Below are 27,726 nucleotides of genomic sequence, written 5' to 3' on the forward strand. Positions count from 1 at the left end.
TAAAATTCTCACTTTTGTATTGATATATCTTAATACCTAGAAAGCCCAAGAGACTCTAATGAAACACTAGTCAAATAAATTAGACAACTTAGTAAAGATAGTAAAGATAAATACACAAAAATCAATTGCTTCACTCTCTACTAGCATTAAACACCCAGAAATGAGAATGGGAAAAAATGACAAGAGATTAAGAGGTTTAAAAAACTTTAAAAATACTTAGAGAGAAATTTAACGTAAGAGGAACTTGAGCGGCCAGGTGCAGGGTCTCACACCTGTAATCCCCAACTGTTTGGGATGCCGAGGTGGGAGGATGATTTGAACCCAGGAGTTTGAGACCAGCCTGGGAAACACAGTGAGACCCCATCTCTACAAGAGGAACTTGGACCCAGAGTTATATATTCCTGGGGTCACTATATCCTCACCAGTGAGGTCTGAATTTCAGCCCTGGGTTCTCTGTTCTATCTTTGCTTGCTCTCTTTCAGTCCCAGATATAGTAGCTGCTTCTTGCATTTACTATTCCTATCTTCCTTAGAGTCTTCTTTTAACTCTTTTAGTAGTTAACCACTATTTTACTAGATAAAAATCTTACATAAATTTTCCCTGTTTAAATTAGTGGTGTGGTTTCTCTCTCCAGACCCTGACTGATGCAGACCTCTATGAATAAACTATCAAATCTTATTGAAAGACCCCCAAACAAGAACTAAATAGGTATTTTCTCAGATAGAAAGACTTAATACTGTAAAATATCTTTTATTCCCAGAAAACATATATAAATTTAATGATATTCTAATTAGAATTCCAGTAAGATTTTCATTATTTTTGGAAATGGCTAAAAATATCTGAGATTCTGTTGGTAGGGTAATTTCATGAACAGCTATGAAAAGCATGAAAAATAAAAATTGTGATGAGGCATATGACTAGCTGTATATAAAGCCATAGTAATCAAATCTAAATGGTTTGGGCAGAGAGAGATAGACAAAGAGATGAGTGGAAAAGAATGGAAAAATCCTGGCAAAGATCTTAGGATACATTCGAATTTCATCTATTACAAAGACAGAATTTCATTTCAGAGGGCAGAAAGTGGTTTATTTAAAAAAAAAGGGCTGGCACAAATGGCTAGTCATCTAGAGCAGAGGTTGGCAAGCTTTTTCTATAAGGAGCCAGATAGTAAATATTTTAGACCAGGGGTATCCAGTCTTTTGGCTTCCCTGGGCCACACTGGAAAAAGAAGAATTGTCTTGGGCCACACAAAACATACACTAACAATAACAACAGCTGATGAGCTAAAGATAAGTAAATAAATAAAAAATAAAAGTCCATGCATAAATCTCATAATGGTTAAAGAAAGTCTACAAATTTATGATAGGCCACATTCAAAGCCATCCCAGGCCGCATGCAACCCGTGGACTGCGGGTTGGACAAGCTTGTTGAGACTTTGGTCCAAAATATTATGGTCTCTGCTGCTAGTACACAACTCTGCCATTATGGTATAAGAGCACAGCTAGACAATACCTAAATGAATGGGCATGGCTGTGTTCCAATAAAATTTTATTTACAAACACAGGCAGCTGGCCTGTGGGCCATAGTTTGTCAACCTCTGGTTTAGAGGAAAATAAAGTAGTCCCCCATTTCTGACCAAATACAGAAATAAATTCCAGGTGGAGCAAGGACTTAAATGTAAAATATAAACCTCTTAGAAGAAAAATCCAGGTGTGACAAGGTACGATTATATTACAAAGGGTATCCATCCTAAGTCAGAAAATTCAGAAGCCACAAAAGAAAAGCTGGACCTATTTGAATTTATAAAAATGTAAAACTTTTATATGACAAAGATGTTATACACAAAGTCTGAAGATAACAGATTTGAGAAGAATGTTTGCAGTACGGATGACTGATATCTCTAATCTACAAAAGGCTCTTACCAGTTGGCAAGAAAGAGACAAACAACCCAACAGAAAAATGAACAAAGTGTATGGATTTTAGTTTAAGTGTGATTGGAGCCCTTGGAGGTTTCCAGCAAGAGAATAATATGATTTATGTTTTAAAAAGCCCACTCAGGCTGCTGTGCCGGGAATGGATTGTTGGGGGCGGGGGGGCAGGAGGTAATCAGGAAACCAGGGAGGCTGGCTGGGATATTTTTGCAGACTACCCCACTTCCCCCAAGAGGAGGCTTAATAGATGTTCAATAAATGTAGGCTGATTTTTGATGAAAACATCTGTGCCATGCCCCGCTACGGCATCCACGCCAAGCGTCCTTGAGCTGACTCCTTGATCCTTCCCTTGAGGGTATGTGAGGTTCAGAACGTGGTAGGACTCTTTTCAACTTTCAATGGAAACAAATGTGTGTCTCTGGTTGATAAAACCCAAGAGCTTGGATGAGGGCTACCCCGGAGAAATCCTGCCATACTCGTCCACAGCTCAGTGCGGTTGCCCCTCTTGGCTCTGATTATGGAAAGGGGAGGCAAGAAGACCTGTTGCAGTCTGCAGGAATGGTGAATTCTTAGTCTAATGAGGCAGTACACAGGAGGCAGGGGATAAAACTAACAAGGAAGGGGGATCCTAAACTAACACAGGAGATGACAGAGCACATGCTTGGCCGCTCCCCACATCCCCACAGGGGGAGGAGGGGGTTGCACTGAATAATCTCTTCTCTTAAGGCTTGGGGACCCAATGACTTAACTGCAAGTCATTTTGTCTGCACGTGAAGCCAACAGTTTTCAAGTGACAAATGGTCAAAACGAAGTAACGACTTGCTTCTCCTCAGCTAGGAAGCGGGTTTGGAAACTCTGGCCACCCATCCAGCAGCAGGAACAGCAGCTGGAGTGACAGGCAGCACAAAGAAACGTCCCTCCCTCCCTCTGCAAGGTTTAGGAAGCCCGAGGCAAAAAGCCGAGGCTGTAGAGCGGCACTGGGCCTGGAGCTGGTAACTCAGGCTCGGTGGCTCCGTGCAGAGCCTCTGCTTTTTCAAATGTAAAATAAAAAACATCCTGGACAGGAGGGATCTCTGGAGAAAAATGAAAGAACGCACACAGACGAGAGCTGCTGGGGAGAGGCAGCGGAGCTGACATTTTCTGCAAAGGGAAGAGAATAGCATTGCCGCAGAGGGACCCTGCATCCAGCAACAGAGCTCTTGTGGCTTATCTTTGTGGAGGCCTCTCTGTTGCCTGAAATCCCTTGTGGAGCAAGCATAAGAAAGTGGATCCGAAGGAACTGGGGGGGGTGGGGGGTGGGCAGTGTTAGCTCCCCTCCAACTCTGCCCCTCACAGCTGCATCCAGGCAAATTGAGGATGCTCTATTCTCCATGACCAAGCCTGTGTCTGGTTTCCCAGGGAGATGGGCACAATGGACCCTGCTTGCCAACGATGCTGGTCTTTAACAAAACAGCAGTGCCTCATGCTCTGCACAAACACACATTTCTGCACACCCAGAAGAATGCGTGCCTTCCAAAGAGTATCTGCCATGTGGTAGACACTCAGGAAATTCAGGATCCTGCAATCATTTTAAAGGCCTCCCAAATGGCGGGTGCTCCACAAACACACTTCAAAGAAATAAATGAATGAATGAGCAGATTATTTTGGAATCACGTTCTAATAATCCATCTGGATATGTAGACCCCCAAACAGAGGCAACAACCATGTGAATTCAATTCCTGCCATGATGTCAGATGCTCTTGGCCAGGAATTGGCAAACTGCAGCCCAAGGACCAAATCTGGCCTGTACCCTGTTTTTATAAATAAAGATTTATTGGAACACTGCCACACCCCTGTGTTTACATATAGTCTATGGGCTGTTTTTGAGCTGTTAACAGTAGGCCAGCTTGAGTAGTTACAACAGAGATCATGTGGGCTGCAAAGCCTGAAATATTTATTATTTGGCTCTTCACAGAAAAATTTGCAGACTCTTGCTCTAGGCAACTTCCTGGATTTAGCAGGTCTGAGTGAGGTCAAGGATTTCATGTTTCTAAGCAGCTTTCACTTGAAGTTGATGCAGTTAGTCTTGGAGCCACCCCTTGCAAAGCAAGGTTTTAGGCACTCTCTTTTTCCAAAACAAACAAAAGTATGATGAACCATTAAACATTAAGTACCAATCCTGTACACAGCATGAACTTGGCCCTGTAGTATCACATAACTTGAGTCAGCTGCAATCAAAGAAAATCTTGGATATCCCTGTTTCTCACCTCATAGGCCTCACTTACTGATACGAGCCTAGCAGCATACACCAAAGAAGAGACTGGAACATTCCTGTTTAGTTCATCAATAGCCACAAATCTAGACAGACAGCTCAGTGGACATTCATTGCCTTTTGACTTCCAGCATCCATTCATTCCCCTCCTGACGGCAGCAATTTTGAAATATTTCTCTCTTCCCATTTCCATTACTGTGCTTTGGGCAGGGCTGACTCCAGGCTCAGCCCAATCAGCATCTTGCATCCCTCCTAAGTTATCCTGATTGGTTCAGGGGTGAGCATGTGACCCAGTGGGTTCCCATGGGACTTTTGCGGGGACTTCCATGAAAACAATGTTCTCTCTTTCCTAGAGCTCTGTAGTGAGACAACAAAGAATCTGAGCTGCTGTAGGCATCTCATGACCCTAAGAAGGGACTCAAAGAAGGAAAAGAACAAGCATGGAGGGGACAGTTCCAAGCAACACGAAGGAGAAGAAACTTGGTGACTTTGTTTAGGCTCCTAATCAAATGCTACCCCTAGCCACAGGATGTTCCCATGGGTTTTTCAGTTATATAAGCCCACACATCCCTTTTTGCTTCTGCCATTTGGAGTTGCAATTTCTGTGCTTTGCAATTGAAAAAAAATTCAGATAGGAAAAATTACTAAAACTTTCCATCTGGCTGTGGCTGAGTGATTAGGGCCATGAACACTCCTGCATGTTTGGACACATTTTGGCACATCTGCAGGAGGAGCATGAGTAAACGGCTGCCTGTCTTGGAGCTGAGGCACTTGCTGCCTTGACCATCACCAAGGCTGCTATCACTTATAGACCTTGGCAGCTCCAATCTCTCCAACTGCAACCAGCTCATGCCAAAACAGTCCCTCAGTTTCAAGAAAAAGGATCCTGGGAAAGGGTTCAGGAATCCTGCTACAAGTCAACTGAGCAACATGTTAGGTTTTGAAGGGAAGGTGAGGGTTAAAGAAAGACACACACAGAAAGTGGCAGCTCTACAGCAAATGCAGGCTTTATGTCCAGCATAAGACCTCCAGAGGTGGAGGACCAGCCTAATGCCAGTGCCCACAACTGCTTACAGGCTGGGGTACTTACAGGTACGGGCAGGAGAGGCCTGGGCAGTATGGCTTGCTGCCCGGGGATGATACTGATAAGACATTCCCATGATGAGGCAGTTTGGCCTTTGTTCCCACAGAAGGTGATGTTCCTTGCACTTTCTCCCAGCAGGGTATGATAAGGATGTTCCTGTGTCTTGTGGTCAGGTGGTTGGGCAGGATGTGTCTCATGCCCCGAACCCCCATGGAATGTTTCACTTGACCAAGATGTGTGAAATGGTGGGGGGGGGTGAGGGGTTACAAAATGATGTGGTTTGGTCTAACACAAAGAACCACTAAAGAACCTGCCAAAGGGTAGGTCATCTCAGGTGAAACTATACCAGGTAATGTTTTCTTTAGCACCATTCCACGTTCTCTTAGCATCTTCTTGACCCTAAAGTAACCAATGCTCGCTCTCGCTCTCTTTCTCTGTTTCTCTCCCCCCATCTCTCTCTCTCTCTCTCTCTCTCTCTCTCTGTTTAACTCTCTTGCCAAAACAACTTTCAACTAGTAAGCAGATAGGAAAGGACCTTATTAAACAACCCACAGGAGTCAGGTTCACCAGTTTTTTAACCAGATAGATCTGGATTTGAATTCCAGGCTCACCCCTTACTAGATGTGCATGTATAAATAAGCAACTTAAATGCTCTGAATCCCAGTTTGCTTATTTTTTTAAATATATGCTTTGCTGAGTTATCACAGGGAGACGAGATAAGGCATATAGTGGTTAGGTGTAAAACTATTATCAAACCATAAAAATAATATTACGGACATAACATTAATAATGTTTTAGCCTCCTGGAGGTGTTTGCATTTTCACAGGGAGCAATTCCTTCCTTAACCCAACATTAGGAACTGTAACATCAGAATTTCAGCCTCGGCGACAGACCTATTGCTAGGTTTATATCTGACAGGTGGCTACTTAAAGAAGGTGTTCAAGAGCACTGCACAGTCCTTAGGCAATGACCCTGAGAATCAGAAACTCAGGCCATATATGTAGAAGCAAAAAAAAAAAAAAAGATTCTAGAGATAGGAGGGGTTGCTGAGTGACAATCAGGCTGTCATCACTGAATTCTGATGGGCTACCTGGAACTGGCTTAGCGTGGGATTACATACGCCTCCTGCCACATCGGATTTCCTTCTATTTGGTCAGGGGTAGCATCATCCAGTGAGTAAATCTATTAGTGATCTCCCTCGCATAACCTAGGAACTCTCTCAGGATCCATTTTTGCAGTAGTTTTGAGAAAGCGACCAACAACAGCAAAGAGAGTAGTTCTTCCATTCCAAGAGCAGCCATCTTGCTTAACTAACAAACTAGAGAGAACTGCAAGGACTCAGTACATCCCTGGCACAATCCATTCGCTCCCACAGCATATTATATGAGACTGTGTGAGCCCTGCTTCCACGGTACACTAAAAACCCATGGTCCCTGAATGATGTGAGCAACTGACAAGCTTCTGAAGTTAAGATTCACGAACGCTGAGAGCAGTACCCAGTGGATTTGTGGCAGGTGAGCAGATCCTTCTCATTTCCCATTTTGGAAATTTCACATTTCATTCTGCTTTGTGAATCCCACAACTTCATGATAATATAGATTAACATTTTGCAAAAAAATAACAAATAATGTTCTGCTTGAGGGAAAATCAGACATTAGGCTTCTTATGAAGAAACAAGGGGTCATGTTGAAAACTTCAGGATAACATATCTTGGAGAAGAAAGAACCATTCAGTTGTTCACTCCCCAAGTCTGTGGGAGGGTTTTTTTTTTTTTAAAAGGTTATTTTCATAACTTTGAGACTACAATTAATTTCTGCAAAACCCATGGAAAAACTGCCTCTTTTCAATAATTTTTCCCCCGTCTTTTTCCCTAAGAGTCTTTAAATATGACAACATTTTTCTTTTCAATTAAAACAAAAAATTGAACAGATGTGCCTCAAGAGGGCTGGCAGTACTTTTAAGAACTGGTAATAATTTATTTAGAACCATGTATAGTAATATAATATATCTTTACACACAAGTTGCACAGAAACACCCACTGCTTTTGGTGTGGTACTTACTGTTCCTTGTTGGAACACCCAGGAAACTTCCATATGTCAGAGATCATGTATGACAGTCCTATCTTCTGTGTAAAAGGTCATCTCCCAGCAGAAGAATAGCTCACCTAGTTAAAGGGATACCAATTTTTAAACGCTCTGCCAAGCTGTAGATGGAGAGAATGAGTGAGAGAGGGAGATGTCAGATCTCAAATGCAGGGCATGCTCATTGTGCCCTCGGATGCTGAGCTGGGAGGAGGGGGAGAGAAACCTCTATTTAGAGATGATTGGAAAAAATCAGTGCCACACAGTGCACTTGAGAAGCAATGTGGGAGGCTGTTCTTGCCCTCTCCTTGGATGTGGCAAAATGGCCACCATGGAAACAGGAAGCAGCAGCAAATGGCTGCCACAGGTCTTCTTGGATGCTTGAGGAAGTATCTATGTGTATCCAGGCCTGTGTGGGGTATTCCTAGGGTAGCAGGTTTTTAAAGTCAGGGTGAAGAAAAGGGAGGCATTTAGAAGGAATGGACAATTGACAAAGAAAGTGGTCAGACAGCACCAAAGGGTAATGATCTGGGAAAACCCAAGGCTCCAAGAAAGTACGTTGACCACAAGAAACTTAGAATTTACAGTATTTTAGCCACCTTGAAACTATATAACCACGCCAGCTCAAGTAACCAAAAATATCCTAGTCCCTGCACTAGCCGCTTTTGAAATATCCTGTTTAAAATGACCCCCTCACCACCATGGGTAAGTTGGCACGGGATTGGAGGCTCCATGGAGGGCTATCCCTAAGCCAACCTGCCAGGCAGGCAGGCAAGTTTCTGCCCTCCCCAACCTCCCCCTGCTAGCTCCATTCCTCCTGAGAGGCAAAGACTTCCTGATGTTTCTGGTTGCATCAGACACCAATCTGGCCCAACTTCCCTATTAGAAGGCCTCTGTGACAACCAGCCAATCCGATGCACCAATCTGAGTAACTGTGTTTTCCCTCCTTCAGGACATGGTTACATTTAGTTCGATCTTCTCCTTCCCAAGGCAGATGCCCAAAGCAAAGAGAGTGAAGCAGTCAGAATTTCAGACACTGTGAACAACTCCCCTTGGGGTACCTCTGGGGCTGGTGTCTTTACATCATGACAACAGAGAGCTGGCCCGCGCAGACTATGGCCACGGCGTCTTAGAGGTTTTGTTTCTCTGCAGGCATCCATGTGCTCTGTTTCTTTCCCTCCTCACCACTCTCCAAACCACACTCACACAAATACATGCCCCCACGTGCAAAGACGCACATATGTATATTGTATATCAGTGTGACACTCACACGCATGTGGGGTATTAGCATAGCCTTCCCCCCGCCTCCCCCGAGTCCCTCTTGTGCTTCCCAGCACCCAGCATCCTCCAAAGCAGGCAGTGGCACACTATGGCTCATAAGCTAAATCCAGCCACTGCCTGCTTTGTAAATAAAGTTTTGCTGGAACACAGACCTGCTGATTCGTTTGTGTATTGTCTGGCTGCTTTTGCAGTAGAACAGAGTGGAGGAGTCACAAAAAAAGACCATGTGGTCTGAAATATTTGCTCACTGGCCCATTAAGAAAAAGTTTGCTGCCCCCTAGTCTAAAGCAGCATCTTATATCTAGAAAATCTATTTCTTAAAAATTGTCAACAGGTCTTTCTCTTATCTTAAAAGTAATTCATAAACCTGTAACTTTTAGAGTCATGGAGCCATGTAATTAGAAGGTGTATTTCAGATTATTAGTCCTACTTATGGCCTAGTACCCGATTGTCTTCTAGGATACCTGTGGACGTCTCATCTCTCTTGATGGTTCCAGTAAAAGGCAACACACAGCTGCTCACAGGGAAGCTGTGATGTTTCCCAACAGCTCTATTGGAAAGTTCTTTTTTATCTGCAGTGAAAATCTGATTTCCTATCATTTCCACCCACTGGTTCCCATTCTGCCCTTTGGGGCCAGTCAGGAAAAGGAGGACAATCCACTTTGAAAAATCGGCCAGGCATGACAGCTAGTGCCTGTAATCCCAACACTATGGAAGGCAGAGCTGGGTGGATCACTTGAGGTCAGGAGTTCGAGACCAGCCTGGCCAACATGGTGAAACCTCATCTCTACTGAAAATACAAAAATTAGCCAGGCGTGGTGGTGCACGCCTGTAGTCCCGGCTACTCAGAAGGCTAAGGCAGGAGAATCACTCGAACTTGGGAGGCGGAGGTTGCAGTAAGCTGAGATTGCACCACTGCACTCCAGCCTGGGTGACAGAGCGAGACTCTGTCTAAAAAAATAAATAAATAAAAAATAAAAAAATAAAGCATCAAGTATCTGGAGATAACTGGCATGCCTCACCTTTGTATTTTGGTTCTCCAGGTTAAAAAATAACTCCAGTCCCTCTACCTGTTCCTCGGGTGGTGTGGTCTCAAGGCCCCACCACCTCTGTAGCGTCTCTTGGTGGCCAATATCCCTCTTAAACTTAGAAAGCCATGAGTACTGTGAAGACACCAGGTGCTTTCTCAAGATAAGCATTCATTCCTGGTCACCGTGGTGCTGAGCGTTCACCAGCGAAGTGTTAGAAGCTTCTGGAGGGCAGGAGCAGAGGCTTGCTGCTCTCTTTCTGGAGCAGCAGGCACAGGGTAGCCCCATCATCTAATCGGGTCCCAAGATGCCCTCTGAAGCTGGATATGCCAAGCCTTTGCACCAGTGGCTGGAGGCCTAGCGGGGATTCCACCGGAAATCTGGTTCTAGAGAATGGTATATTTTGAATTAACCACTCAACAAATCATAAAGCAGGATTGTCAGACTCATTATGGGAAAAGCTGCACTGAAAATAATGCCTTAAGTATGTGTTGTTGCTGCTGGGGATACAATCGGTATTAGTGGCTTAAGGGGCTCAGGAAATTTCCATGAGACCGTAACAAAGGAACAGCCAGCATTTGGTGGGAACAATGGAGGATGGACCCTTTTTTTTCATCAATGAAAGGAGATCTTTATTATTATTTAAAAATTTGCTTCTCCAAACACCCACTTCTCCCCCGGTGTACCATGTCAGAGTTACTGAGGAGGTTTAAAAAAAAATCATTAAACAACCCCCCCAAAAGAGGGCTCAATGAGGTCTAATTCTGTGGTAATGAGCTCCAATTTAATGCCATCATTATTTCTGACATTAAAGGCCCGAGAATAGTGTCACGTGCCCAGAAGCTATTTTTTTTTTTAAACCAGCTAATCCCAGAAGTAAGAAACTGCCATGAGGGACAGTGAGTCAGGGCCTGTAAAAGTGCTTTAGGAGAGGACTGTGGCAATAGACTGACCTGAGCCTGGGAGGCACGGCCTGCACGAGGCCCTTAGCCACCTTGGGCGGACGGGGCCCAGCTCGTGCAGTGACTGTCCAGTGAGTCATTAAGAGCCTAGGTTTTGGCCGGATGTGGTGGCTCATGCCTGTAATTCCAGCACTTTGGGAGGCCAAGGCGTGCAGATGAGTTCAATAGCAGCCTGGCCAACATGGTGAAACCCTGTGTCTACTAAAAATTAGCCAGCCATGGTGATGGGCACCTGTAATCCCAGCTACTCAGGAGGCTCAGGCAGGAGAACTGCTTGAACCCAGGAGGCAGAGGTTGCAGTGAGCCAAGGTCACACCACTGCACTCCAGGCTGGGTGACAGAGTAAAACTCTGTCTTAAAAAAAAAAAAAAAAAAGAGTCTAGGTTTGGTGTTAGATTCTAAGTTTGGGGCTTAGCTGTGCTGCTTGTGCCAAAACCTTATGACTTTAAGGAATTTTACTTAAGTTCCTCATGCCTTGGTTTGGCTCATCTGTGAAATGGAACCCATAATAGTACCTACTACCAGGTGGAGACAAAATTAAATAGGATGCAGAAAACAGACTCTAACATATCAAAGAGAAGAAAGGAATCTACAGGATGATGGACAGGGAGGGACATCTGGAAGCAACAGCTGGCTTCCAGGCTTAGAGATCAACCAGTGCCAAAGGGGGCAGATCAGAGGCTCTAGAAGAACTTTCGTAAGAAGATGAAATTAGTGGAATGCCCAGTATATTTGGATACATTGAGAGATGATGCACACAACCGGGGAAGACTTCAGGTATATGTCAATGACAGAAGACTAAGAAAAGCAAAAACAGAACCACTGAAAACAGTCATTCAGGAAAGGAAGAGTAAACAGAATACACTACATGGCTCAGCTAGGCTAAATACTGATCTGATTAAAATGACAATATCACGATATTGGCAAGATGGGAATTTTATGAGGGTTTTTTGAAGGGGAATTTAAAAGAGAGCTGGACCCTCATTTTTCACAGTGGGAAGTCCGTAGATAATGCCTAGAAATAAAAATCAAGAAATAGCAACAAGGCCAGGCGCAGTGGCTCACACCTGTAATCCCAGCACTTTGGGAGGCTGAGGTGGGCGGATCACTTGAGGTCAGGAGTTCGATACCAGCCTGGCCAACATGGTAAAACCCCATCTCTACTCAAAAACACAAAAATTAGCTGGGTGTGGTGGCGTGTGCCTATAGTCCCAGCTACTCAGGAGGCTGAAGCACGGCACCCTTGAACCCTGGAGGTGGAGGCTGCGGTAAGCCGAGATCACACCACTGTACTCCAGCCTGGGTGACAGAATGAGACCCTGTCTCCAACAACAACAACAAAAAAGAGTGAAAAAAAGAAATAGCAACAAAAGCATTTTATTGAGAGATATGGAGGTAAAGTTCTAAGGAATCAGTTTAAAGCATTAAAAGAATTTATCCATAAGGGAGTAGGAGCTAGATAGGGGATTTTGGGGGAGAAATTATATATATTTTTGCAACAAGTTGGAAGGACTGTATGAATCTAAAAACTGTGTATATAAGTAACTTTGAGAACAGTAAAACTAAATAAAATTCCTATTGAAATGGATCCCATCAATTGATTTCACCACGAGTTCCTCTGGATTTATTAGGATTAAGACCAGATTTAGCAGTTTCTCTGTTGGCTCTCTCAACCTTCTAACAGATGAAATGTTGAATAAGGCAGGTCAAGAGTGTTTCCAGAAGCATATCTTTGGTTTTTCTTTTCTTTTTTTTTTTTTGAGACAGTCTCACTCTGTTGCCCAGGCTGGAGTACAGTGGCCTGATCTTGGCTCAATGCAACCCCCACTTCCCAGGTTCAAGTGATTCTCCTGCCTCAGCCTCCTGAGTAGCTGGGATTACAGGCACCTGCCATAACCCCCAGCTAATTTTTATATTTTTAGTAGAGATGGGGTTTCACCACATTGACCAGGCTGGTCTTGAACTCCTGACCTCAGGTGATCTGCCCACCTCGGCCTCCCAAAGTGCTGGAGTTACAGGTATGAGCCACCATGCATGGCCAGGAAAGAAGTTTCATTGGCTCACAGCTCAGCATGGCTGGCTGGGCTCAAGCAATACTTCCATCTCAGCCTCCCTAGATGCTGGGATTACAGATGGGAGCCATTGTACTTGGCCCTTCCCGCCAATTTAAGCTGAGTATTTCTTTGATCAAGTCAGTATGTTGCTTGTCAGTACGTTCTTGTCAGTCTCAATGGGCTGACGATTGGGCCCATGACATCCCCCATGATCACTGATAGTATTTTGCCATTCCTGATACTGCAGTTCCTGGTCTTCCCCCTTCCTCCATACAAACGTTACATTCAGTACTCCCAATCTAGACAGCTGTTCATACGCTAGTTCCTTTGAGATCAAAACTGTTCATACGCTAGTTCCTTTGAGATCAAAATTATGAACTCGGATTTGAAGCAGAGATGAGCACATACCAAAGGTGTTTTGTGCTGTTCACAACTTTAAAGTCACTTTAAAGGCGAGAAAATCGAGTTGCTGCTGGATGTATGCATTCCTTCTCACATGAATCTTCCTTCTGATGCTGTGTGCCGTTTCCTGGCTCTGATCACATTGAATAAACTATGAAAGTTGGGACCTAATCTCCAAAACGAGAGGACAACGGTTCCTGCAGGAAAACACATTCTCTGGGAGTCACCATAGTATCCAGTGGGTAAAAGCACTGTTTCAAAAGGAAAAATGCTAGAAAATACTGAATTGTTCAATTAAGAACATTAATTCTTTAGTGGTTTTCTACCTGTATACCAACACTACAGATATCCTATTATATATATATCTCTCTCTCTCATGTATATCATATATATGATATATATGAATATATGAGATATATATAAAGTATATATTGTATATTATAAAGTGTATATGATATGTATACATATATCAAATATATATCTCATATATACATATACCATATATATATATATATATAATTTTCTTTTTGAGACAGAGTCTTGCTCTGTTGTCCAGGCTGGAGTGCAGTGGTGCAATCTTGGCTCACTACCACCTCCACCTCCTGGGTTCAACTGATTTTTGTGCCTCAATCTCCCAAGTAGCTAAGATTACAGGTCCCCTCCCCAACCACGCCCAGCTAATTTTTTGCATTTTCAGTAGAGATGGGGTTTCACCATGTTGGCCAGGCTGTACTTGAACTCTAAGCCACAAGTGATCCACCTGCCTCGGCCTCCCAAAGTGCTGGGATTACGGGTGTGAGCCACTGCACCCAGCCCTATTTAATATTTTAAAATAATACTTTACATGAACAGAGACAGAAGGACACAGATACGCTTGTAAGGGTACAGAAAACCCTGTTGAAATTATAAAAACTGGTATGGTAAATAACTTTCTAGATTTTATATTAATCGAGGCTTTGACATGGTCCCAAAGTAAATTGCACTCTGTACCCCTTAGATAACATTTTCAGTGTACTCCTATGTGCCAGACACTGACCTAAGCATCTTACATTTATCGCATTATGTCACATTCTTACTAACCCATTTGGCAGATAAGGAAACCAAGGCCCAGAAGGGTAAAGACATTTACCTTGGGATTGAAAGTTCACATTAGTAAAGCCAGGACTTGAACCCAGCTCTCATCACAAAGACCATGCTCTTTATCACTAGAGCAGTGGTTTTCAATAAGGGGTGGTTTTGCCCCATGGAGGACATTTGGCAATATCTGGAGACATTTTCAGTTGCCATGCCTGGGGCTGGGAGTGCATCTGGAATCTAGGGTAGTATCCAGAGGGGAGATGTCAGGGATAATGCCAAACATACTACAATGCACAGGGCACCCTCACAAAAAAGAATCATCTGGGCTGAGCACAGTGGCTCATGCCTGTAATCCCAGCACTTTGGGAGGCGAGGCAGGTGGATCACCTCTGTCAGGAGTTCGAGACCAGCCTGGCCAACACGGAGAAACCCTGTCTCTACTAAAAATACAAAAATTAGCCAGGTGTGGAGGCACTTGCCTGTGGTCCCAGCTACTCAGGAGGCTGAGGTAGGAGAATCGCTCGAACCTGGGAGGCGAAGGTTGCAGTGAGCTGAGATCACACCACTGCACTCCAGCCTGAGTGACAAAGTGAGGCTGCGTCTCCAAAACCCCCCCCAAAAACCAATCATCTGGCCCCCATGCCAAGAGGGTCACCCTGCACTGTGCTCTGCTTGTTTTTCTTTAAGAAATTCTGAACTAATTGCCCATTATCCTATCCACAGCATCTAGAGCTGTAGCTGGCACATAGTAGGCTGTTATCCCCTAACTATGAGCAAATGGATTATTTTTCTAAAATAAATAAATAAAGCCCCTATATGGCTACATAAAAAGACACCAATTGTTTTTCTTTCATAAGTGATTATGTGCCTAATACTTTAAAAATGCCTATAGACTTGAACCTCACCATAGGTGCTTGGAACAGGGGCCCTGATATGTAAAACTCCCCAGGGACGGTATACAAGTCCCATGAATAGACCCTAATTACTTACCTTAAGTGCAGATATATAAGACATCTACCAATTTGTTCCCCTACACACCAGTTGTCCCACAGGACTTTGTTAAGTATGCTTATATGTACATCTTAGAGTTATACTTTTAACAAGGTTTAGAAGAAAACAATGCTTACTATACACTTCTTGGGTTTTCTTTTCCCTTTGTTATTCCATAATCATCACCCTACCTGAAATAAATAGGCCAGGGCCTTAGAGGAATGTAGCAATTCTGTTGAAGTTATGGGAAAGTGGCTGAAGGGCCTAAATGGAAGATGGGGAGTTAGAAAATGGAAAGACACAATATTCCCTGTTAGCCTCCCAGCGGGCATCTTTCTCCACACCTTTCTAGTTTGTACGACGGGAAGAGGCTTATGCGGAGGAGAGGACAGAGAATTAGGTCACAACCATGATAACTGAAGATTGGCTTATTTATGAATGTCTTGCATGGTGCAAGTGTACTGTGTAGGCTCAAACTGGAGAAGGCTGTATTTTACCCTCCTAACCTCCTTTTGCAGCTTTAATGAAAGTTTTCAAAGGGGAATTGACATGTTTAATTGTTAACTAGAAGACTCATTTATTTTTTTTTCATTCATTCGTTCAACACATACTAAGTGTGTTAGTCTGTTTTCACACTGCTATGAAGAACTGCCCGAGACTGGGTAATTTATAAAGGAAAGAGATTTAACCGACTCACAGTTCTACATGGCTGGAAAGGAAACTTACAGTCATGGCAGAAGGCAAAGGGGAAGCAAGTACATCTTACATGGCAGCAGGACAGAGAGAGACAGAGAAGGGGGAAGTGTGCCAGACTCTTATCAAACAACTAGATCTTGTGAGAACTCCCTCACTATCACGAGAACAGCACGGGGGAAACCATCGCCATGATCCAATCACCTCCCAACAGGTCCCTCCCTCGACATGTAGGGATTACAATTCAAGATGAGAGTTGGGTGGGGACACAGGGCCAAACCATATCACTAAGCACCAGGGTATCCTCCTGAGTACACAGATGGCCTACATTTCCTAACCTCATTTGTGGTGAGGTGTGGCCATGTGGATGAGTTCTTACTAGCACAGATGAGCCTAAGTGATGCCAGCTACTTCTCTGCCCAGACCTTAACACTGATCCTGTAGGTGGTGGCAATGCCCCTGCAGTGTGGAAGCAGCATAAGGAAATGAACCTAAGCGGCTCTCTTGTGAGCAAGACATTCACTTCTTTGCTTATCCAGCTGCTCTATTTGGGGGCATCTTTGTCATAGCCTTTGTACTTACATGGATGTCTAATAGCAGTCTATGCACTCATGGAGTTCATAATCCAGACAGACAGTAAATACCAAAGATAATCGGGGAGGCCTCTCTGAGGAGGTGACATTTATGATGAGACCTGAAGAGTGAGGATTATCAGCCATGCAAAGATCTGGGTGCTCAGGCAGACAGAAAATCAAATGCAAAGGCAGAAATTAACTTGTGTCTGAGGAATAGAAGAGTGACATGGCTGGAATGCAGTGATGAGGTCAGAGCATTACTGGGTGAGGATGAGAGGAGGCAGAGGAAGAGTAAGTGGAGGCAGTTCTAAGTGTGACATGAAGCCACTAGAGTGTCTTAAAGTGGGTATAGGCGTGTGTGTGTAGAGAGAGAGAGAGGGAGAGAAGGAAAGAGATAGCATTTGATTTGCATACTGAAGATCACCTTTGGCGACGGCATAGAAAACAGACGGCAAGGATCAAGAATAGAAATGAGAAAAGTGAAGACAGAATTGCAGTGGTTCAGTGAGCAGTGATGGTGGCTTGGACCAGGCTATTAGTAGTGGGGATGTGGGAAAGGGCTGGATTCAGGGATGCGTTTGGAGAGAAAGTCAATGGGTCTGACTGACAGATTGGAAGTGGAGGGTGAAAAACAGTTCTTATCTTGAGCAGGTGGGCAGTGGTGGTATTTATTAAGCTGGGCAAGACTTTGGGGGGGTCTTGGAAATGGGGGGACATGAAGAGGCCTGTTTTGTTTTTGCTTTTGTTTCTTTTGGAGATGGAGTCTCCCTCTGCCACCCAGGCTGGAGTGCAATGGTGCAATCTTGGCTCACTGCAACCTCCGCCTCCCAGGTTCAAGTGATCCTCCTGCCTCAGCCTCCGGAGTAGCTGGGATTACAGGTGTTGGCCACCATGCCCGGCTAATTTTTATATTTTTATTAAAGACGGGGTTTCACCATGTTGGCCAGGCTTGACCTGAACTCCTGATCTCAGGTGATCCAGCTGCCTAGGCCTCCCATAGTGCTGGGATTACAGGCGTGAGCCACTGCACCCAGCCAAGAGGCCTGTTTTAAAAGTGCTAAGCTTGAGATGCCTGTTAGAGGTTGACATGGAGAGTCTGGGGTTCAGGACAGATTACTGAGGAGTCTTCAGCAAATCAATAGAATTTAAAGCCACAGACCTAGATGTGTTCTCTTAGGGAAAGGGAAATGGGAGAAAAAGAGGAGAAGACCTGGGAAAAAGTGTCTAGCAGACATTTAGGCATCTTCTCACCAGTGTCAAGGATAAACAACACATCAGCATTTCTAGGGAAGCGGGGAAGAATCTGCACTGTTGGTAATTCCAACTGGCACCATGAGAATTTCTTTCTGTGAGTGCTGGTGCCAGCCTGCACTGGCTCATGATAGCTGTTTGTTAAATTTTCAGGAGTCGTGTGAGCCAGTTATTAAATACAGCTATTATTGTGGAAGTCAGGATGGAGCATTTATAACACAGAAATCAGCAAATTATCCATAGGAGGATCTCTAAAAATTTTTGAGAGCCTATTTATAAGCACACCACTGGTCCCCCCATACTTTGTGTCCAGACTTATCAGAGAAATGGCATGGGATCCCCAGATGCCATCTGACTCATTTCTTACACAAGCCGACCCATAAGCACATCATTTGTAGTACATGATGGCATGATCCCATTGGCTGGGAACTCCTATAACACTGTGACCTCCATCTGGTGTTGCTCTCTTGCCAGCACAAGTACACTATAAGTGGCAGTGTTTTTGTTTTTTTTTTTTTTGAGATGGAGTCTCACTCAGCTGCCCAGGCTGGAGTGCAGTGGCACAATCTCAGCTCACCGCAACTTCCGCCTCCTGGGTTCAAGCAATTTTCCTGCCTCAGCCTCCCAAGTAGCTGAGACTACAGGCGTGCACCACCATGCCCTGCTAATTTTTTATTTTTTGTATTTTTAGTAGAATCGGGGTTTCGCCATGTTGGCCAGGCCAGTCTCGAACTTCTGACCTCAGGTGATCCACTCGTCTTGGCCTCCCAAAGTGCTAGGATTACAGGAATGAGCCACTGTGCCCGGCAGTGGATCTTAAGCAGCCCTACAAAAATGTTAAAGGGAAGGGTTAGGAACCTAAGTATCTGGATTTTTGTGGAATTAATTCCTAGAAAAGCAGAATATTCTCTTTACTAAACAATAGTCACAAACGATCTGGGAACTTGGGGAGTTTCTTTCCTCTGAGGCATGGGTGGAAACACTGAGGTAAATACTTTGCCCCATGAAAGAAAGCAGAGGGGACTCCAGTTTCTTGGATATTCGAGACATCTCTCCAACCTTGGGGACACATAGCACCCCATGATAGCAAGTTTGTTTTTTATAATCCTTTCTTTTTCTCCACTCAGTCTTGGTATTCTGTCCACCACACCTATTTCATTGACTCTAAGATGCGTTTTCACAAAGGTGCAAATGGGTTGATTAGTTTATTCAGGAGTATCGACATGCTACGGTGCACTGGAGCATGCAGCCAATCTCCCTGCACGCTTGAGTGGGCCGTGGTTACCCCCACTGCCTCCAACAGGAATCGAGTGCTGTTTTGTCTCTGTGCTAGGGGACTGGAGAGATGTGTCATTCCAGCATCACCCTAATTATGATTTTCAGAAGATGTAGCTGTCTGGATATAACAGGACCATCAAAAGTGTGTGGAAAGAGTGTGTGTGGTGTGTGGCGTACGTGTGTGTGTGTGTGTGGTGTGTGTGTGTGTGTGTAGATAGCGGAAGGTACACCCCCAGAGGCTGGGCTTAAGAATGAAATGGAGTTATTGCATTACTGCCTGTGCAAAGCTGGGGCTGCACACACAATAACAGACATACAGACATAGGTGCTCACATGCATATGTACAAAACCCACGAACTTTCCTGAGCGAGGCTTTTCTTTAGAGATGAATTTAGTGAATCAGAGAATGTCAAATCTGTAAAAAAAAAAAAAAATCACCAAGGTCATCAAATCCAAAGCTTTGTTGTTGTTGTTTCAGATGAGGAAACTGAGGCCCAGAGAGGTTAAATGATTGCCCTGAAGCCACACAGCTAACCAGAGAAGAGATAAGTTCCTGCCTTTCTTACTTCCAATTCTCATAAGCAAGTTTCTGCATGAACAAGGTGGCAAGTCTGAGCAAAATGCTAAAACCGTGGCCCCATTTTGTTTGTGCACGTGTGTGTGTACATGAGCTATTGGTGTGTGACGGGAGTTTGCCGGGATATTCTCTCCCTGTTTCACGTTTTCACATCTCCCACAAGATGGGAATGAAAAGGAAGGAAGAGCTGAACCATTCCCTCAGGCAAGTAGATCTGTGGCAAACGAAGAGTCCACAGCTCGGTCTCCGCGGGGTCAGTCTGACTTCCTTCTCTCAGAAGCATCCCGGGCTACATTTTCATCTTTGCCGTCTTCCAATCTTGCATAATCCATAATAATATGATTCCAAATGCATTTTAGCAAATGCAAGATGGAAGGGGACTCCCCCGGCTGCTCCCGAACATCTGATCTGTGAAACCTGTAAGGAGCTGCAGTGAACAGTTCACTGACAGAAAAAAAAACAAACAAACAGACATTTGCCTGTGTCCCTGGTTAGGGGCGAGGCTCTTCCGGGTTGGTGGCTCTTGGTCGTCTTTGTTGTCCTTAAAAAAGGGATAGCGCTGAGGAGTTGGCGGTTCACCTTTGCTCTTGTGTTTAATTGCTGCAAAGGCCATTTATTACCTTGTGTTCTTCCGCAGAGGGGACACTGTCTTTCCTAGCCACGAGGCCTGCTGGTGTTTGGCTTCGCTACCTGCCCCGGAAGCCATCCCCGTCACCTCCGAGTAATTCTGGGTCACTTCCATGGCAAGGTCTGTCTGGCTCCGGTACAGGAAGGCCCTCATGAAAGGAAGAAGGGCGGAACTGGGATTTTTTTTTTCTTTCTTTGAATTTTGCATAAAATTCCGTCCCCAGCCACCTAATGAGAAAACATCCATCATCTGTCTTTCCCTGGGAATGTCGGTGGCCATCTCCAGCCGGTTTGTGGTCCCGCTCATCTGTACGCAGGCAGGGCTTGTGAAATTGCTTTTCCTTCAGAAAAATATGTTCATTTCCACCTTCCTCAGATGGCCCTCACAAATGAAAGTGCTTTGTCATTTTTAATGCCCAGTGTTCCCTTTCTCTTGCACTGCCTCCAGTCACGATCCAGCCGATGAAACCCACAGGTACTTTAAAAAAAAAAAAAAAAAAAAAAAAACCACGCACACACACACACACACCTCAAAAGCCCAGAGGACTGTCAGATTCCACCGGTGTCCCCTTGTGGGTTTTCCTGGCACACAGAGCAAAAATGGCTTCAAAGGGAGGTTCTCTCTGTTCTCTGGGAATCTCCTTGGGCCTTGTGCAGCATTTGGACGGACACGCAGCAACAGGGGACGTGCTGAGTTCGAGGTAACAGACGCCTGCCTTAAAATGGAGGCACAAAGCCCAGCCCTGTCCCCTTGGCTGGCCGGCTCTGAGCATCCTGAGAATTAACAGAGGTACATGTGCTTTATAAAAACTGGAAAGTGTACTAAAAATTCAAAGTTATTATTATTTCTAAAATGTCTCCAGCCTACGATTTGTCATAGACACCTATCATTCTGCTTAGATAATTGGGTAATTGTTCCTCATGCCGGAGGGAACAAACGTCTCTCTTTGAAATGTGCGTGGAGGCTTACACATAGAGAGCCCTGTTATAACAAGGGTCTGACTCCACAGAGATTTGTAGATGCCAAAAGACTAACAATAACCTCCTCCGAAAAACAACTGCATCCAGTTTTTCATAGGCAAGTTAGTAGGACCACCTGATTCCAGCATTTTAAAAGAGTCACCCTATATATGGAAATGGGGGCAAAATACTAGGCCAGGAAAGGAACATGATAGATTTGTTGGCCAAAACTTATTTCAAAGGAGAATCTTTGTAAAATATGATTTTTTCCCACATATCTGCATTTCAAGACTGGGTTATCTTTGTTTCTTCATGATTGTTATTTAAATACATACTAGTTTTAACTTTTTGTGCCTTTTCTTGATCACACCATCCACTCAGTTAAGGATCTGTAAACAAAGCTTGAATTGAGCCAAAATGATCTAACTTCCAAAGGGAACCCTTGTTTCCCCGGGTAAACTTGAACGTCTTCATTGATGATGCAGAACCTTGCTTCTCAAATAACCTGGCATGAAGGGCAACTTGATTGTTGTTTTTGTTGCTAATATCCAATTCCCCGTGGCCTGATACTTTTGTAAAATACATAAAAGTTGAATTACTAGAAAAATAAAATGTCACTTGAATGTTGCAGTCATGTCAGATGGCTATAAAAGTCTTTAAATTCTTACTCTGAGTTTCTGTACTTAACTTGTTGAGAATCCCTATCAAATGGTTCACAGACCAGGAATGACCTGTGGACCCGCTTTGAGTAGCACTGAGGTTGAGACAACTGTCCTGCCATCTTACCCATGGTGGCTCATTTTCCAGCTATGAAACTGCTCACTCCTTAACCTGTAAGAGTTTGTCAATCCAATGTTTTAATGCCTTTTTTAAAGCAGGGACAGGTCTGTATACAAAGCCTCCAAGCTAAGTAATAATTGATAACTGAGAGGGAGGGCTGTTAATGTCCATATGAGTTATACAAGTCATTGTCCAAGAATAAATCAGGAAGTTACCCTAAGGTATGGCAGAGGGAGGGGAGGGCTTGGGGGTGGCTGCCGTACATATGGAAAATAAAAAAAAAAAAAATTACAGAGAAGTAATTCTTAACCTGTATTCCATAAGGCAGTAGATTAAGAGGTAATAGAGAGAGCTAACACCAGGCTAGACTAAAGAACTGGAAGCAGAGAACATACACCACAGTGTAAATAGGCACACACACGTGTTTACATGTGTATATGTGTGCATGTGTGTGCATGTGTATATGTGTGCATGTGTGTGCATGTGTGGGCGCACGGTCCACCTGGCGGGCTGGCTGACTGGAACTAAGGAAGGGTGGAAAAAAAGGTTGAGGGAGCATTTTCAGAAAGGGGGTCCAATTTATATCCGTTGCAGTAATTGGTTTGTTTGTGTAGAGCAGGAAGAAGGGGCAGTGGGGGACGTGATGGAGTGAAACACCGAGGGCTGCGATTCCCCTGCTTGATGAGTTGGAGAGAAATTGTTAGTAACCAAGACTGGTCCCGCAGGGGTTCATTAAGTGACTGGCCCTCCACCATATCCTGTCATTTCCAACCTGGATGCATCAACATTAGCCCGCTTTGCGGTATGCAATTGTGCTTCCGCAAGGGTGTGTGAAGGCGCAGGAGCATCTGCGTGCTGGGTCTGTGTGCATGTTTGTACCTTTCCTTGTGGATACAGTTAAGTTTTCCATGGGAATTAGAATCATGAAGGCCACATGCAATTTTTTTTTTTAAAGGCAAAAAGCAAAAGGTGCTTTCTTACTGGAAACACAAATTTGCTTTGACACTTAAAAAGTACCGTGGAGTCAAACAATAGGGAAACTAAGAAAGGGTCTGAACTGGGCGGGCTGGAGGGAGCTGAGCACTGAAAGGCTGGCCGGTGGCGAACACATCCAAATGGTAACTTCTTAAGTCAGCCCTGAAAGGGACAGTGAGCAGTGTTTGTCTCCGGATTGTGAGGCCTGTCAGCCCCTGGGAGGCAGGGGCCCAGAAACTGGAGTTCAGGCCAAGAGCCAGGAAGGAAGGATCGGCAAATTTGCCAAACGTGCAGACTGCCCACAATGTCTGGGTGCTGATGGCGTTTGGAGTCACGGATGCTCTGCCTTTGGATCTTGGGATTTTTTTTTTCCAGGCAAGAATGGAAGAAAGACTCCTGTGGGGAGTTTTAAGGGTAGGAGTCCCTTTGGGAACCCCATAAATTCAGATCTTAGAAAAGCACTAAGAAAAAAACCAAAAATGCTTTTTGCACCAGTGGGAACTCTGAGGATTCAGTCTCCTAAGTGCTCTGCCTGTCTGGGTTAGCCAAGAATCCAGCTTCAGGGGCTAGGGGAAAGCTAATGCCTTCTAAAGGAGGCCAGCCCCTCCCACCCCCTCAACCCACTTAGCTCAGTCCTGGACAAGGCTGGCCTGTAGCCTCTGGACAGAGGATCCCCCTTAAGGCACAGAAGAGGGCTGGACTTCAACCTCTATTCTGTGGTTTGTAATGGTTTCCTGGAATGAACAATCAAAATGTAAAACCTGCAAGACATGAAAGTGACCATCTTTGAGTGCTTTTTCTACTTCCTAAAACGGGGATGCACTGTATCTGTGCAGAGGAAAACTCGTAGGACCTCCTAGGATGCATCTTGGCTCCAAGTTCGTGCAGTGTTATTAGGAAATTACAAGTCGAAGCAGCCCCAAAGAGACCATTAAATCACATCACCTGCAGGTTTGCAAATATACGAAGATAGGCAGAGCTAATTGCCGTTATTGTTGTTGGTATCATTATTATTAATAGATGCCATCCGTTGATACTTCACATCTTATACATGTCTCATTTTCATCTTCATTATAAGCATGCAATAGAAAAAGGCAAGTACTATTATTATCCCCATTTTACACATAAGGACACCAAGTCTCTGAGTTCAGGATGCCCCCGTGAGCCCAGACCACCTGAGTCCACAGCCATGCTCTTATCAGCTTGTTTTGCTGCCCCTCCAAGTCCTGTTACCATTTCCTAAGTGTTTCCCAGGTGGAAGGCCCATTCGAAGCACTTTACATACATTATCTAATTATCTCATTTGGTCCTCAGAGCCACAAATCAAGCTAAGCAGACTGCCCAACCTCCAAGCACTTATGAGCTTGTTGTTCCCACGGAGTCACATCATCCTTAGACCATTTGCAATGGTCCAAGGTGGCAGAGAAATCACTTCTGGGCATGCATGTGGTCATTACCAATGGCTGTGATGGGACCTGGGGCTGTTGCTCTTCAAGGCTGATATGAGCCTCTAGATAACTCAGGAAGGAAACTTTTAATCGTCATCATTACAACCATCCATGTTGTTCTCAGCATCAGCGACCAAAGCCGGAAAGGAAATAAAGAAGGACTTTGAGAGCCATGTGTGTTTTGCAATGAACCAAAGGCAAATGGGGCTTTCCTGAATTTTTTAAATTTAGGGGCCAGAATGGAAATTATTCTGTTTTTTTCCACGTCTACCAAGAAGGACTAAGGCTTAGCTGTACTGCTTTCGACGATCCTGGCTGATTTTTCTTTTTCAATAGAATAACATAAAAAAAGAAGGCCGGGGTGCTCTCCAAACAGAACCCAGATCTAATGAGGGGATTTTGGAGTTGTTTATATAGCATGTCTCTTTATCTGTATAAAGCAAAGAACATCTCCAGGTATTTTCAGTGGATTGATCTCATCAAGACACAGATTTATTAAAAAGAAACACAGATAGAGGGAAACAGGCCACTGTAATTTATACATTAGTTTTTTTTTTTTTTTAAGAAATAAAAACTAACTCCAAGTTTTTTATTCATTGCAATGGGGCCCTGCACGTCATGTATGTAATGTAATGACAGCTTCAGACTAGGGATGCTTTTGATGCATTATTAACCATAAAAAAGACATTAAATACCAGGCTTGAATGCCATGGGGATGCATATTTCACTAGGAATTATTTTTCAATGTATGCTTAAAGTTTATTTTGGTAAACAGATGACTGGAGGCTGTCAGAGCTGGAGTAAGATTTATGTTCATTTGGAATCTTCTTGAAAGGAGCGGAAATGCCTGGGACTTGTGGAACACCCACAGCAAAATGTAAATCTTTTCTTGGCCCCAGGGAAGGTTGGAGAGTGCCACACAAACAATTCCTCCTAGGGATGTGTGCTTTCCAAGCAGCATCAGCATAGATGCCCGTAGGGGCACACGCCGAGGGGAGGGGTAGAGGGAACACACATTCCATCGTCTCTAGGAGGAGGGAGCAGAACAAAAACATCTGGACTGGGAAGCCGGCCTCAGGATGCCCCATCAGATGCCTGTGCATCAGCTGCAAAGAACGCCCCGAACTAATTCCTCCGTTTCACGGTCACCCCCATGTTGGCTCTAGGAGCCGTTTCCTTCTGTGCTGACACAGTTCTAAAGCATTTCTGCTTGCAGACGTAGAACTTATTGACCATGTGGGTTTTCCTATCCTTTGTAAATGATGGAGGCATCACTGCATCCATCTACAAAGCCCTTCCTTGGAGCTTCTACAGCCCCAGGAGCTGTCACAGAGTTACAGTCGAGGCAGGACCAATGGGTACCTTTCTGAAACTGAAGACAATTTCAGATGATCACAGTGTCCACCTTTAGGGCCTGCTTCTGCCTCTTTACTATTTGATATTTAATAAGTTTCATCCTAAAGACATAGCCATTTTGGCAGATACTGACAGCTTCATGTAGCTGCTCCAGGCTCAACAATTCATATGGAAAGCTGTAAATTCTGTTTAACATTTGTTACATACTTAGCTACAGATTCAGAGCCGAATGGGCAGACCTAACCCATATGCATCTGTAAAATACTCTCCTGTCCAAATCCTGCCTGTACCTGGAACACTCTGAGTGCTCCGAAGATGTTACTACAATTTTAGGGCTGAAGGATGGTCTGTTTCAGGTCAATGATCTGTGATTTGCACTAACAGGATATTAGTGGCATGAAGATGTCTGCAAAAGAACAGAAAGAAGGACGTGGGAATGTGTTTTCTTTTTGCAGCCCTATCATCTTGAGCTTTGGCTGGAGCTGGTTTATATTATCTGGTGACATTCCCGTTTGTAAATATGGCACCGAATTAGCCTAGGCACTCATGTTTCAGTTTCTTAGAGTAACAATTAATTGAATCAGGGTTTTTGTGACGCCCTCCTCCAAGGGTGGCTGATTCTGTGCAGCAGTTCTCAACAGAAAGGGTGATTTTGTCCTGCTGGGCGTATTTGGCAATGTTTACATATATTTTTGGTTGTTACAATTTGGGAGTGCTAGAGATATTCAGTGGGTGGAGGCCAAGGATGCTGCTAAACATCCTACAATGCACAGGACCTCCCTACCTCCAACCACCACGGAGAATGATCCAGCCTCAAATGTCAGTCATGCAGAGGTTAGAAGCCTTGTTCTAAGGGACTGTAAATGCGGCTGCTATGCTTTGTGACTAAAAGTAGCTGGAATGACAGCTCGGCTGTGTACAATCCAAAACCGATTGCATTGGAAAATGAGGGAGGGGCCCGAATGCTGGTTTTCCACTGAATGGTGGTTCACCCCTTGGGTCCTTTGTTCCATGGCCTGTGGTATGATGTCATCAACGCTCTGAGACCCACACAGCTTGGCAGAGGACACATCAGTAGTCCAAGAAGGTGTCACTGTGCTCATTCCATGGTTCGAGAAATGGAGGTACAGTCGAGTTCAATGACTTGCAAGAGATCACAGCATGAGGGAGTGGCAGTATCAGGAAGAGACCACTGAGCCTTCCACCTTTAGTCTCCCATCTCCTAGTCTGGTGTTAGAACCAGGAGATCACACTGAACACACACACTCACTCCCTCCCTTCTTCTCCTGCATATAGAGATATAGCAAAATGCAGGTTAAGTTGACTTTAATCTTTAATTCATACACAAGGATGTGCAGCACAGAGTGAAATAAAGAGTAAACTCCAGAGGCAGCAAGTTCTGTAGGTTTGGCCAGATCTTCCTTTTCAAAGACAGACAGCCTGGGGAATCGTGCGAATGGCCTTCCATTGCCCTCTTAGATTCTTTTTACGGCAAAATGCTGGCTTTTATCAATTCCTATCCCAACCTCTGATTCCCACAGGCTGGGGAAAGCAAACAGCAGTTGGGGGAAGTGCACCCACCTTCTCTTGTGATGGAAACAGGAGACTTGGTCCCCTGGGGAGGCCAAGAAGGATGGGAGTGAAAAGGGGTGAGCTGCAGGAGTGGATGGGGGTGGGTGGGGGAAGAAGCTCTGGTTGCAGATGCCTGTGAAACTCGATTTTTTTTTGCTTGGGTGGAGGGATTTGGCCTGGGACCTAAACAGATGGTTGTTCATTCTGACCCCCTAATAGGCATTTCTGCATTAAATGATATCAGAGTGGACACAGGAGACAGAAAAGTCTATTGTTGTGTCCACCATAAAAATAGACGTGTGGATGAAATGATCTTGGAGCAGAATCGACTAGAGAGGGTGAATTTGGGCAGAAGAAATCAACTCGGAGAAGCCAGAGTCCCTGACAAGGTCTTGAGGTCTCAAGCCAATGGGGTGACACAAAAAGGGATTTGGACGCCAGTAACTGTAACCAGCAGCAGATGCAGCTGCTACTGGTTCCTCACTGACACATC

At 44.4% G+C, this 27,726-nt stretch overlaps 1 long non-coding RNA gene across 1 annotated transcript in view; it reads left to right on the forward strand.

The window, feature by feature from the left end:
- The first annotated feature begins 6,330 nt into the window (after positions 1-6,330).
- The window catches only part of LOC100606429, a 33,993-nt gene continuing 12,597 nt past the window's right edge, over positions 6,331-27,726 (forward strand). The window contains exon 1 of the long non-coding RNA XR_121523.2: positions 6,331-6,780. This is a non-coding gene — a long non-coding RNA (uncharacterized LOC100606429). The remainder of the gene's footprint in view (positions 6,781-27,726) is intronic.

Source organism: Nomascus leucogenys, chromosome 2, assembly GCF_006542625.1.
Source record: "Nomascus leucogenys isolate Asia chromosome 2, Asia_NLE_v1, whole genome shotgun sequence".
NCBI classification, from domain to species: Eukaryota; Metazoa; Chordata; class Mammalia; order Primates; family Hylobatidae; genus Nomascus; species Nomascus leucogenys.